Below are 13,910 nucleotides of genomic sequence, written 5' to 3'. Positions count from 1 at the left end.
AAGTTGGGGGAGCACTCCATAAGGGAATCACAATCTCCATGTGCAGTGGTGGTGCTGTCTCATATAATGTGACCAATGTGGGATCTAGTCCCGGGTCTGTACAGCCTTATTTCCCAGCAGCCACCACACTGACCATTAACAATTTCTGGAAGATCAAATGCTTCCTCTTTTTTGCAGTCTAAAGTGTGTTTCCCTGTCTGTGATTACCCTCATAACATTCCACTATGTTTACAGCTCCCACTTTCTTTTATATACCAGTTCAATTCCTTTCTGGATATTTTTTTCACTGTCCCCCTTTTACAGGCTGTTGGATTACATTGTCTTCTTTTTTTCCCCACACCTCCAAACATAATAGCAAGCTAAATACTTATTTAGTGATTCCAAGCTCATTATTTTTCTCTTGTACTATTCTGAAAGGGCTATAGCACAGTGGGTAGGGCGTTTGCCTTGCACAAGGCCAACCAGGGTTGGTTCCTTCATCCCTCTCAGAGCGCCAGGCAAGCCACCGAGAGTATCCTGCCCGCACAGCAGAGCCTGGCAAACTATCTGTGGCGTATTTGATATACCAAAAACAGTAACAACAAGTCTCACAATGGAGATGTTACTGGTGCCTGCTCGAGCAAATCGATGAACAACGGGAAGACAGCAATACAGTGATACAGTGATACTATTCTGAAATTCATGATGCCAGGAGATTGTTCCACTAACTATAGCACTCCAGTGCAACAATCTTAGTCTGTGTCCCAAAGATATAGTGGTCACTCATTACATATTAAATGGGCTTCAATAGGTTAGGTGCCAGAAATTATGATACTGAATGGGATAAGAAAATGTCCTTGCATTTAGGATATCACAACTGACACTGTGAATATAAAACATGCTGAGAATTTTGTAGTGAAGAGGATAGAGGGCTTGTGAGTGATGCACACTAGCCAATATATTAAAGGGAATTGACACTGCTTTTTGTTTAATCAAAAATGTAATATAATCATGTGCTAAGTGCTTTCTGAGAGATCTAATATGTGGTAGAGAACATTGCTGAGTTGACAGTATTATATACTCTTAGATGCAGTGTTCCATAGCTTATTGCCTAGAACGGGAAGGAAAAAAAATCTAATTCAGAGACTCCTTGAGGTAAAGTGGCGAATGCAGAGAGTAATGTTGCTGGTTAATAAGGTTAGGGTACAGACACAGTTTTACAAGTCGCAAAAAGCTTTCCCAATCAGTCGTCAATTTTATTGATTCAAAGGCTGTTAAGATTTGACTAAATGGACACATTCCTCTTGAATAGGGAGATGTGTTGGCACTCAGCAGCAGGAGCCATTTCTACGAGGTTTGGGATTACACTCACAAAATGGGTTCTATATTCAGATTTTTTAAAAGAAGTGTCATCCACAGGGGAGATACTTAGATTACCCTCGACCCATATTATAGAAATGAGAGAGACACATGAGAAAAAAAGTCACAAGGGATAGTAAGGAGAAGATTGGAGGTGACAGGGGTCTCAGGCACATGGTTGAGATGAGACATATGTACATATCCAAACTACAGAGCTAGGGACATTGTCAGCAGGAGATCCAAAATGAAATGGCAAGATTTAATGGACAAAAATATGTCTCTTGAGGAGGCAGGCTGGGGGGACGGTGGGAACACGAGGACATCGGCAGAAGGAAGTTGACACTGATGGTTGACACTGCTAGTTGGAGCACTGGATGTCTGAAATTGATTATGAATAACTTTATAAATCAGGGTGCCTTAGTAAAAAATGTTATCTACATCTAGAGGTCAGTGTGTGTTTAAGAAAGAGATAAATTTATCATCCATTTTTGATATTTTTTCCTCAACATTGGGGAAAGTCTGGTTACGAGTAGGCTTCATATTAAAATCAACAAGCCCTGAAACCAGGAAAGCTCGATTTCTCCTTCCTCAAAACCCCCAAACTCTCCAGGAGCACCATCATTGGACTCATTTCCTTCCTTCCTTCCTTCCTTCCTTCCTTCCTTCCTTCCTTCCTTCCTTCCTTCCTTCCTTCCTTCCTTCCTTCCTTCCTTCCTTCCTTCCTTCCTTCCTTCCTTCCTTCCTTCCTTCCTTCCTCCCTCCCTTCCTCCCTTCCTCCCTTCCTCCCTTCCTTCCTCACCCAACAATGCACAGGGGTTACTCCTGGCTCTGCACTCAGGAACCATTCCTGGCGGTGCTCAGGGGACTATATGGGATGCTGGGAGTCGAACCTGGGTCAGCCATGTGCAAGGCAAACACCCTGCCCGCTGTGCTATCTCGCTCCAGCCCGTGGACTCATTTTCAAATCTGGTCTTAATTTTTGGTATCTTTTCTAAACATTCATTCATATACTTTTTTTTTTTTAAGCCGACAAATCTGTTTTCCTGTCTGGTCTTTTTCTCTGTCTAGAAAAGAGCAAGCCGCACAATTCTGAAGTCCAGTAAGGCCCTCGGTGTGAAAACGTTCTTCCTTCGTAAGTTTGGAGCAAAGAGCTCTTTGCAGAGTGAATCTTCTGTCCACGGCCATGCCATTATTTCAGTCATCATCTATCGCAGTCAGTGTCCTTATGGGCGTTAGACCCGGAGGCACCAACGCGAATGCTCGGAGCACGTGCTCCTGCCCGCAGGAGCTCTCAGACAGCGCAGCCCTCTTCCCGCAGCCCGAGGCCAGCTGGCACGCAGAGCTCCCCGGGGCTGTGCTCCGCCCCGCTGGGGGCGTCGCTGGAGAAGGTGCTGTCTGTGACTCAGAGGAAGAGCTCAGCAAGCGCTGTCCGTATTCCCAGGGCATCTTTATGCTTTAGCTCACCCGCACTGGCACCCCACCTCCGTGCCGCCCGTCAGGCTGGCACACATCAGGGTCCGCACCAAGCACACACCAAGCCTCCACTGCCTTCCAGCAAACCTGGATTCGGAGACATTGTCTGAAACCTCAGGAGTTTCTAGCCCCAATTGCCTCTGCTAGGCCAGGGACGCCTATGGCTGAACCCGAGGAGGATGTCCAATTATTTTATTGGGACCAATTCCTGCCACTACCAAAAAGAAACAAACTGTGCCAATCTTTTGCTTCAGTCAGATTCTTACAAGTCCTATTTCTCCTTCAGCTCCTGGAGTGGAGGAGGGCAGAATGGGAAATTTCAGCTACGTAAGCTGTTTCAAAAATTAGTTTATCACCTTTTCTCAGCCCTAGATTCTTCATAAAAGTGTGTTTATTTATTTGTTCGTTTATTTATTTATTTATTTATTTATTTATTTATTTATTTATTTATTTAATGTTCACATCTTTTTGGTTGATTCTGTGTTTTATTTATTCGTTCATTTGTCCATTCGACCTTTACTCATTCTTTCATTTACATAGTAAATTTAAAAGTATAATCTGTTTTTTTTTTACTGGCCTTTCACTGATAACCTTTGAGAACTGAAAAGAGAAATAGAAAATTACAGTTGTGTCGTGTATTTCTATCTTTTTTTGTTTGCTCATTTTGGCACTTTGGGTACCTAAATTTAACTATAAAATGGAAATAAACAATATAATTCATCCTAGAGAATTATTATGAACACTATGATTAGTATATACATAATTGATATGCACAATATAAAATGTGATATTCTATATATGAGAATTATACAGCAACATAAATATTACAGTAGTTCAGCTATTATATTACATAATTTAATTTTTTCTGGAAATCTTATTTTGCTTTTTGTAATAATTTTTCTTTTGTTTTCTCTTCTGTTTTTCCATATTTTTTAGTCTCATTAACAAACTTCTGTTCACCTCAGGCTTTCCTTCAATGTCTCACTTATCAGTTTTCCCTCTTCATTACCATGGGATAAGATTTTTTCCTTCCTCTTGCCACACAGTAGGCTTGCATAAAACTCCCTCAAATGGAAACTTCATGTTGTGCTTTCTGCTTAAAAGAAATAAGAAATATTAAAAATAAAGTGATTGAATTTAAAATCATATTTTAGCTTTCTACTGTGCCCAGGTCACTGTACCAGCTTATTGGTAATTAATATAGAAAAATGTCCCCTGAGATTAACATTTATGGTGCCAAGGAAAGGAAAGAAGAGGCCCTAAGAAATAAGTGGGGGCAGCAGAGATTTTTTCGGACCACCCCAGGCTGAGTCGTCTGTAGTACATCAGTGGGGGTTGGTGAGTCCAATAGAGCCCCAGCAGCCTAAAACCTTCACACTCCACAATCACCACTGTGCTTTTCCGGCCAGGCTCACTGCTTGAGCTGAGCCTTATACAGAAACCAATTTGTTGAAAATCTCAGTTATGAGGGTTTTGTGACTGAAATCTCCAGACTTTCAGAGTTGGGCATGACCTTCCTTCCTGCATCTTCCTATACTTCTGGAAACCCTGACAGTCATGGACATACTCTAAAGCTGCCACTCAGTTTAAAATTTAACTCCAATCGTATCACCCCATTAAAAGGTTTGTACTTTTTGGAGCAAACGGCGCATGTGTGGCTGTTTGACATCTCAAATGCTACAACACTGATAAACCAAGAGCAGCACATCAGATTGAATGGGATGTAATTTAGAAGGCAACCAATCTGGATCATCAAAATATAAACACGGAAGGCTTAACCTATAATGGCATTTTAGTAATCTCTTATACATGGGTTTGATAGCCTCATAGTGAGTTATAACAATCTTCACTAACTTTCTTCTAAGGAAACTCTTTTTTTAAATCTTTCTTTTAGCAAATTATTTATAAAAAACAATTTAAATTGTTAAAGGCCTGTTATGGGGAGCAGACTTAAGAGGGGCTTGGAAATATTGGAAATAATGGTGGTGGAAGGTGCAGTGATGGTGAGATTAATGTTAGAATATTAAATATTTGTAACAGATCATCATAAGCAACTTTGTAAAATAAACAAATAAATAAAATGACAAAAGAAAGAAAGGAGGGAAGAAAATACCAACTAAAGCCTATCAAAAATGTGAAATCACTGAGTTTCCCACAAATAAAATTGCTTGATTTAAAAGAAAGAAGTGAGAGTATGAGTAATAGGAAAAATAAATGTGAGTTTTGTAGACTTATCATCATCATCATTATCCCTTTGATTGTCAACATTCATCCTAGCCCTGAGATTTTAGAAGCCTCTATTTACTTGTCCTTCCCAATGATGCTGCATTGGAGGCTCTTTCAGGGTCAGGGAATGAGACCCAGCATTGTTACTGGTTTTGGCATATGAAACCATGGGGAGTTTTTAAGGCTCTCCCATGTGGGCAGGAAACTCTTGGTAGCTTGCCAGTTTCTCCCAGAGGGAGAAGTAGGCTATAAGATGTTGCGCAGCCGCAAAGTGGCCATGCACTTCTGGGAGCTTGGTTTTAAGTCTCTGGATGTTGGTGAATATGGTGGGAATATAGGGCCCTGGAGGCAGTCCCTGGGTGTGACCACCTAGCTACTGGAAAATGGGAAATCTGTGTGGAAGAGGCCCAGTCCCTATCCAAGCAGGCTTGGAGGTCTCAGCCCCGGGTCCCACACACCTGGGTTCCTCTGCCGATACCTTCATGTGTGAGGCTCCTCTGAACATGTGAAGAGGGGCCTTAAGCATGGGTATGGCTAGGCTCCGGAGGTCTTCGGCCACGGGAGCTCTGCTCAGGGCAAGGAGGGAAGCTGGAGCCCACTCCCTCCGAGAGGCCCCGGGGAAAACAGTCATGCACTCAGGCAAGAGACTCTCTGAATCACTCTTCCAGGAGCTTGGTTTTAAGTAGACTCACAGATTTAAAATCATCCTCTGTTTTCTAAGAGCTGTGTGACTTGAGACAAGTTGATCAAACTGCTTCTTCAAAAGGCGTATAATGACTATGTTGGCATGGAGAATGCTGCCAGGTCAGAATTCAATATGCTGGGGAACATTATCTTTGGATCAGCTAGTGCCAATGGATTCATTTGGGGGTTGAAGGGAAAGAAGTAAATTAGCAAAGGATAGGAAAGTTCCATGATTGTAGCATAATTCATTCACCTTCCATGTTCCATCATCCCCACTTTAGATCTGGGAGAAAGTGGTAGAAGGAACAAAAGCTCAATTTCAAAAAGATTTCTATAATTCCTGGAGAGGAAGAGTAAACTCCTTGTCACCAGTGAGAGAAAGGAGAGACACAAGAGTTTAGTCTAAGAGAAAATAAATGCTCTTGATTGTCCACCATGATGACAATTCTGAGCCGATGGAGAAAAGAATTTTGAAAGATACATTATTTATAAACATACTGTAGCAGTTGTAAGGTTTTCCACAAAGCCTGAGTTATCAAGGTCTAGAGAGAGAGTCCAGTCCACACCTGCTTGTGGTTGACCCTGATTATGACCCAGCAGCATCTGATCCCCAGAGCATAGCCAGGAGTAGCCTTGAATTCTTCTGGGTGTCACTCAACTCTTTCATAAAAAAGTATTACTAGAAATTATTCAGTAAAAATAGCACTGTAGCACTGTCATCCGTTGTTCATTGATTTGCTTGAGCGGGCACCAGTAACGTCTCCAATGTGAGACTTGTTGTTACTGTTTTGGGCATATCAAATATGCCACGAATAGCTTACCAGGTTCTGCTGTGCGGCTGGGATACTCTTGGTAGCTTGTTGGGCTCTCCGAGAGAGACGGAGGAATCGACTCTGGGTTGGCCTCATACAAGGCAAACACCCTGCCAGCTGGGCTATTGCTCCAGTAAAAATAAAGGTAGGAAAATTGTATTTTTGTAACAATTTATATTTTTAGTAATTTTGAGTTTCCATGACTCTTTTTTAAGGCAACATCCTCAAAATGCACAGTTATGTGAAATATTGGACGATTTGTAGAAATGAATACTATTCTATCAGATAGCAAAGTAGCATCTACATACATGGTAACTGTTTTCTTATCATAAATTGGGCCAATTAAGACAAGTTCTTGTCAGCTCAATCATGAACCAGGAAAATACCTTTCTGAAGATAAGTTAATTAGGTTAAATTTTAGCACAACAAAAAATCAGCATTAGCCACTAGACATCACTTCTGGGAGAAAATGTGTTAGTCATGTAAGAATCTAAGGGCATGGACCTTAAAGGAACTTCCTTGATACTAGGAAATCTTTTCTAGAATGCAGTGATATTATGGGTACCATTATCATACAGGCTGAACATTTGTTCCTGGCCTAATTCTTTTTCTTTCTTACCTTGTAAGGTAAGAAACCTTGAACTTTGAACCTTTGAACCCTCACTTTCCTCCAGTGATTCCAATGCTGATCATTCAGCCTGGATTCAAGGTGCTGTTGCCCCAATACTTAAATGGACCTGGCTCTGTTGTCCTCAACCTTGAGTTCTACACTGGGTTTGCTGTTTGTTTGCAGTTTAGGCTTAGTCTTCCAGGGGTGACTTTTGAGAGAAAGACTCTTTAGTCTCCATTTGGAAGCTTGAGCTCTTTAATTCCATGGTTGTACCTGAATCAGAGGGACCCAGACTTCGCCCCAGGCCCCAAGATTTCATGTATTTTTCAAGTTGTTTTAATTTTTTATATATAAATACACACACATACTGCCTTGCACATGGCTGACCTGGGTTCGATTCCTTTATCCCTCTGAGAGCCCAGCAAGCTATGAGAGTATCTCGCCCACATGGCAGAGCCTGGCAAGCTACCCATGGCATATTTAATATGTCAAAAACAGTAATAACAAGTTTCACAATGGAGACATTAATGGTGCCCACTCAAGCAATCAATGAACAACCGGAAAGACAGTGCTATATATACATATACATATGGTGGGGTGGGGGAGTGGGCTCCAAAGTGTTGCTCAGGAGACTAGGGCCCAGTCGCAGTGACTCCTGGCCAAGCTGGACCAGTAGTTTAATGTTAGTGTCCAAGGATGTCATGCTGCTTGGGCTTCTGTTTCCAAAGATGACCAGATCCACACTCGACAGTGCTCAGGATGTCTCCAGGAATGGACCCTGCCATGCTCAGAGGTCTCCAGGGCTGCACCCAGTGGTGATCAGCAGACTTGTGATGCGGGGATTGAAACAGGTGACCATGCATTGAGTCATGTGTCTTACTCCCTAGATTATGACCTGTGACTCTTGTCCTTGGGAATCCATGACAAATAATCTGTTTACCTACTTTCCAATACAGATGGAAATAGAGGGTAGAAGGCAATGAAATTTTACTTCAGAGCAAAATTCTAAGGGATGCTTCTTTTTTAAATAAAAAATCTTTTTTAATTGAATCACTGTGAGATAGTCCATTACAAAGCTGTTCGTGACTAGATTTCAGTCACACAGTATTCCAACACCCATCCCTCCACCAGTGCACATTTTCCAGCACCAGTGTCCCCAGGTTCCCTCCCATCACCCATCACCGCCTCCCACCCCTACACCCCCAGCCTGCCTCTATGGAAGAGGATTTACTTCTCTCTCTGTCTCTGTGTCTTTCTCCTTTGGGGCATTGTGTTCTGCAATATTGACACTGAAAGGTTATCAAGAATATCCCTTTACCTACTTTTAACCCTCAGCTCTTGTCTAGCATGATCATTCCCAGCTATTACTGTCATACTGGTTTCTTCTCTATCTTACCTACCCTCAGCCCCACACACACCTGTGGTTGATCACCACCACTTACCAGTCCTCCTCGACCAGGTGGTGCTATTACTAGTGAATTGATTTCCATCCTCTCTGCAAGGGGAGAGAATTGAAGATGAAAAGACAGCAGAAACCAAGTGAGTCTCAAAGAAACTAGAAAACATATGGGAAAACTTATTGGTATGGTCTCAAATAAACTACTCTAAGCTTACCTAGTTATATACTGTAACTAGTAACTAGGGCATTTTGGTTCCACAGGTGGTTCACTGATAACACATCACAGGCCCATGTAATATACTGGGTGTCTGGCTGAGAGCTCCGTGAAGTAACACACGCTCTTGCTGATGAACAATTGCCATTATTAGCCAGCGATAAATCAACTTCAAGAGTCTAAAAATCTCCAGTATCCTCATAGGAACAACAGTAAGAGATATTTATATACACATGTCAGAGTCCTAAAAGCGACCAAAGTACCATTATTAATAGTTATGGTAAAATAAAGGAGTGGGGTTTTCAGTGACTCATAGACATGCTAAAGACTTAAAAACTAACAGAGGCGGGGCTGGAGTGATAGCACAGTGGGTAGGGCGTTTGCCTTGCACGCAGCCGACCCGGGTTCTAATCCCAGCATCCCATATGGTCCCCTGAGCACTGCCAGGGGTAATTCCTGAGTGAAGAGCCAGGAGTAACCCCTGTGCATCGCCGGGTGTGACCCAAAAACCAAAAAAAAAAAAAAAAAAAAACTAACAGAGGCTTCGAGGAGCTTGTATTTCACATCTAAGTCACCAAGGATGACCAATAATCCTCAGTAAATTTCAAGTTATTTCCTCAACTGTGACTGCCCTAGAGTGTATAAAAACTTTTACTTTTGTCTAATGTGCTTTATGGGATTGATTTACATCTGAATAAATTTAATGGAATATTGGCATCTGGTTCACAAGACTTCATTTATTTTCATAGGAATGTCAACAAAGAACCATCATGCTACCTTGCAGAAGTCTTAAAATGTATAAATTGAGAGTTACATATTCTATATTCTGAATTTTCTCTTTTCTTCAATTATTTGAATAGCTGTTTGATATATGATCTTGTCTCCATTATTTCTGACATTTAGGCTGTACTTCTGGTGATTTTATTTTATTTTTCTCTTTTTTCTTGTTTTATCATGTGTTTAAATATTATAAAGTTTCAGTGCTATAACAACACTCCAAATGTTTATTCACCATATTTTTTTAATTCCTAGAGTTATTTTCCTACTAACTTGTCAATTTTTAACTGAAATTATATTAAGAGCTTTATTAATATATAGGACTATTTCCTCTTTCTGTCATTCCTGTCATTTCCATTATATGGCCATTTGCCCCATAATGTTATTTAATTTTATTTATTTATTTATTTATTTATTTTTGGGGGTCACACCTGGCAATGCACAGGGGCCACTCCTGGCTCTGCACTCAGGAATCACCCCTGGCGGTGCTCAGGGGACCATATGGGATGCTGGGAATCGAACCCGGGTCGGCCGCGTGCAAGGCAAACGCCCTACCCGCTGTGCTATCTCTCCAGCCCCCATAACGTTATTTTAATGCCAAAAAATTAACTGACATTAAAAGTAATTAAATTGTGGCTAGAGAGATAGTTCAGTGGGTAGGGCACTGTCTCACATGTGGAAGACTAGCTTTCAATTCCTTACAGTTCAAATGGTCTCCTAAGCCCCTCTAGAAGGAATCCTTGAGCACAGAGCCAGGAGTAAGCCCTGAGTACTGCCAGGGGTGGCCCAGCTCTCTACCCCTCCCCCCAAAAAAGTGAACAAAAGGAATTAAAGTATGATAAAATATATTTTTACATTACCTACTATATCAGTGGGCTGGAGAGTTAGCACAGCGGTAGAGCGTTCACCTTTCACAAGGTCAACTCATGTTCGATTCCTCCGCCCTTCTCAGAGAGCCGGGCAAGCTACCGAGAGTATCGTGCCCTCATGGCAGAGCCTGGCAAGCTATCCCTGGCGTATTCAATATGCCAAAAACAATAAGTCTCACAATGAGAGATGTTACTGGTGCCCGCTCAAGCAAATCGATGAGCAACGGGATGACAGTGACAGTGACTATTTCAGTACATATATTGCTTTGTGTAGATTCAAAGTCCTATTTAGTATTGGAATTTTTCTTTCCAAAAAATTACTTTAGTATTTCTTAGCATGTAGGTTCACTAAAGAAACTTCTCAGCTTTTATCTTATAAGTTTCTTCTTTCATATTTATTATAGAAAAATCCTGTCATTTGAAAGGAATTTCTGTTAATGGTTTTTTTTGGCCTTTCTTTACATTCTTCTTTTGCTTACATAGTTTCTTAGAAGACAACTATTTATAACTTTAGTTAAATATAGGTTATCTTATTTTCTGCTTAATTTGTCAAGGAACCATATTTTACAATTTGAATATATTACATCCTGGAGTGATTCCCTGGACTGGAGCGATAACACAGCGGGTAGGGCTTTTGCCTTGCATGTGGCCGACCCAGATTCGATTCCTCTGTCCCTCTTGGAGAGCCCAGCAAGCTACCGAGAATATCCCGCCTGCACAGCAGAGCCTGGATAGCTACCCGTGGCATATTTGATATGCCAAAAACACTAACAACAAGTCTCACAATGGAGACGTTACTGGTGCCCACTTGAGCAAATCGATGAACAATGGGACAACAGTGAAACAGTGATACGGGAGTTTATTAAGTAATTTGTATCTATCCATTTTTAATTTCTATTGAATTAGGAAAATGACCTTTTTCAACCATGCATTGTTATATCTCATAACTTTGGTAATAATTGTTAATAATAACGATTGTTAGAATGCTTGACATTGCTCTACAGCACAGTAATGCCCTGCTGAGTTTGGTTTTAGTGTTTGATTCTTGTTAAGGTCTTTCACATGAATTTATTGCTATTTTGTCCACAATCATAAGCATCTTATTTTGCATTTTTCTGATTTCATGCTTGTCCAATCCTGCTTTCTATGTTCTTGTTTGAAAGTTCCAAAGCTGTGCTGAGGTGCTTGGGAGCCTCTCCCATTCGTGGCCAACTGGACTGGCAGTTCAGTGTAAGAGCCCAAAATGCTGAACTGTGTGGAGGTGCTGTGGGTTCGTTGGGCTATCCCAGACTCTATGGTGCACCAATGGTGCTCAGGGGACCACATAGTCCCAGGGCATGAATCAGGGTCTGTTGCATGCAAGGCATTACATTGTACTATCTCTCTGACACTGTCCTCCTTTCTATTAATTTATTTTGGGTTTGGGGCCATACCTGGCAGTGCTCAAGACTCACTCTTGGCTCTGTACTCTGAGATCACTCCTGGCAGGCTTGAGGGGCCATGTGGGGTGCTGAGGATTGAACCCAGGTTGGCTGTGTAAAAGACAAGCACCCTAACCACTGTACTATATATTCAGCCCCTCATCTTGCTTTAAAAATGTCACTGCCGTCCTGTTGATCAATAGTTTACTCGAGCGGGCCCAGTAACGTCTCCATTCATCCTAGCCTCTCTTTTAGCAGCCTCTTTTTACTCGTTCTTCCCAACGGTGCTGCATTAGCAGCTCTTCAGGGTCAGGGGAATGAGACCGATCATTGTTCCTATATTTGGCATATGAATACGCCACAGGGAGCTTGCCAGACTATCCCATGTGGGCATTGGTAAGTTGCCAGGTTCTCCAAGAGGGAGAACTAGGCTATCAGATGCTTCTAGGAGCTTGGTTTTATAGTCTCTGGATGTTGGCCGTTGATGGGATTACACGGCTGCCCGGGGCAGTTTCTGGGTGTGACTGCCTAGCTACTGGAAAATGGGGAATCTGGGTGGAAGAGGCCCAGTCCCAATCCGAGCAGCCTTGGAGATCTTGGTCCTGGGTTCTGCACACCTGGGTTCCTCTGCCAGTTCCTTCATGCATGAGGCTCCTCCGAACGTGTGAAGAGTGGCCTTGAGCATAGCTGTGGCTGGGTTCCAGAGGTCTTCAGCTGCCGGTACTCTGCATCGTCACTTTAGTGTTAATATTATTTTAAAATATATTTCTCTAGTAACCAGCGTGGTGCAGCATCCGACAAGGGCAGCCCTGGCGTTGGCGAGGCAGGTGCGGCTCGGGGTGTGCGGCCTCAGGGCCTTGCAGGCCCGAGGAATAAAACCCTATCAGTCTGGTAAATTCGACGCTCCATCTGAGAGGGTGGTGGGGCCTTCACCAGAAGAGAGAAGGCAGAAGAGGAGTGCTACTTCTGCTACTTCCGAGCACTCTCTAAAGAACAGCTGGAAGCCTTGAGGCAGCACCATGAAGATGAGATTGCTGTTCATAAGAAGGAGATTGAGCATCTGAGGAAAGAATTTGAGCGGCACAAGAAGAAGATCCACACCTTAAAACAACAACATGATGATGATTAAGTTCACACAGCTACCTGTTGAATGGCTGCAAGTCATTGCTTCCTTAAATGAAGTTCTCATTTAATTTCTATATCGATATGTGTGCTATTAACAGACTATAATAAATCAGCACCAGTGGAAAAAATAAATTTATCTACTATTATTGGAGGCACCTTTTGTTTTCTAGAAGTTTTGTGAGATTTTTTTCTACTATCTCTACATTATATACACTTTCTTTTAAAATTATAATATGTTGGTTTGGAGTGATAGTAGGATAGATCATATACACTCCTTGCTTATGACTGACCCTGGTTCAACCCACAACGTCACATAGTCCCTCAAGTAACACTGAGTACAACCCTGGGAGACCCTGAGTATGAATATGGTGGTCGCATAATCCCCAGCAAGCCCCAGTAATCGCTGACACCACAGGACTATAGCGGTATCATATCCTGGGACTTTTTCGCAGAACCAACACCATGTTTTCAAATATCTCTGGACGGGGCCTCTAGGCATTCTGAACACTGCTGAGACATGCACTCAGAATTTAATAAAATTTTTATAAATAAAATCTACAAATTCATTTGTTTATTCCATTCTCTTTTATCTAGATTTTTGCTTTTGGTTCTCTTATTAACTGTTCTTTCTCTTGGTTATGGCTTATTTTAACATTTTTGCATATCTGGACATTTTTAGTAGATTCTAAATAATATTTTATTTTTATGGGATATTTTATTAAAACATGTGAATATGTCTAGAGCTTGTTTTACTTCATTTATTACAGGCTGTGTTCTGCCCACTTTGTGGGTAAAGCTGGACTTCACTTTTATTTTAAAAATTATGTACTCTCTCTTTTTTTTGGACCCGGCTGTGGAGCGAGCATGATGGAGGGGCCCGAGGGAGCGCCCTCGGACTCCAAGCAGCCCACTGAACTAATTCCGGCATGGGACCAGAGACCCCACGGCGTGCTGAAGCAGTG

The 13,910-nt window shown here is 41.9% G+C and overlaps 1 pseudogene; it reads left to right on the top strand.

Annotated features, from left to right (window-relative positions):
* Positions 1 to 2,990: 2,990 nt before the first annotated feature.
* Positions 2,991 to 12,952, top strand: LOC129405020 (ATPase inhibitor, mitochondrial-like; annotated as a pseudogene).
* The last annotated feature ends 958 nt before the right edge of the window (positions 12,953 to 13,910 follow it).

This window comes from Sorex araneus, chromosome 5, assembly GCF_027595985.1.
Source record: "Sorex araneus isolate mSorAra2 chromosome 5, mSorAra2.pri, whole genome shotgun sequence".
Classification (NCBI taxonomy): domain Eukaryota; kingdom Metazoa; phylum Chordata; class Mammalia; order Eulipotyphla; family Soricidae; genus Sorex; species Sorex araneus.
This window is presented reverse-complemented; position numbering and strand designations above follow the sequence as displayed.